We start from the raw sequence: 514 nt of genomic DNA on the forward strand, positions 1-514 counted from the left end.
AAAAAAAAAAAAAAAAAAAATCATGAACCTGAAATTCGAGGATGAAGTCATTTGCCTGAAGGCATACATCCTGTTAAACAGCCATCCATAAAGATGTAGGGGAAAAAGGCAGCAATCTGTGGCTACACCTACCCTTCCTCCCGGAAGCAGCCACTGGAACGTTTTTAGCATTTTATTTATTTCAGATGGGGTTTCGATCATAGCTCACTGCAGCCTCGAACTCCTGGGCTCAAACACTACAACCTGTCGTTGGGACTACAGGCCTGTGCCACCACACTCAGCTAATTTTTCAAAAATTTTTCATAGAGAGGACTTGCTATATTGTCCAGGTTGGTCTCAAACTCCTGGCCTCAAGCGATCCTCAAGCCTCCACCTCCCAAAGTGGGATTACAGATGTAAGCCACCATGCCCCGCCTCTATTTCTTGACTTAATCAATGTATGACATTAGCCACAGACTTGCCCACATCACTACCCCTGGACATGCTGTTTTTTGTTTCCCTATTAGTTTCCTTT

The sequence above is a fragment of the Colobus angolensis genome, unplaced genomic scaffold (genome assembly GCF_000951035.1).
Source record: "Colobus angolensis palliatus isolate OR3802 unplaced genomic scaffold, Cang.pa_1.0 Scaffold36, whole genome shotgun sequence".
NCBI classification, from domain to species: domain Eukaryota; kingdom Metazoa; phylum Chordata; class Mammalia; order Primates; family Cercopithecidae; genus Colobus; species Colobus angolensis.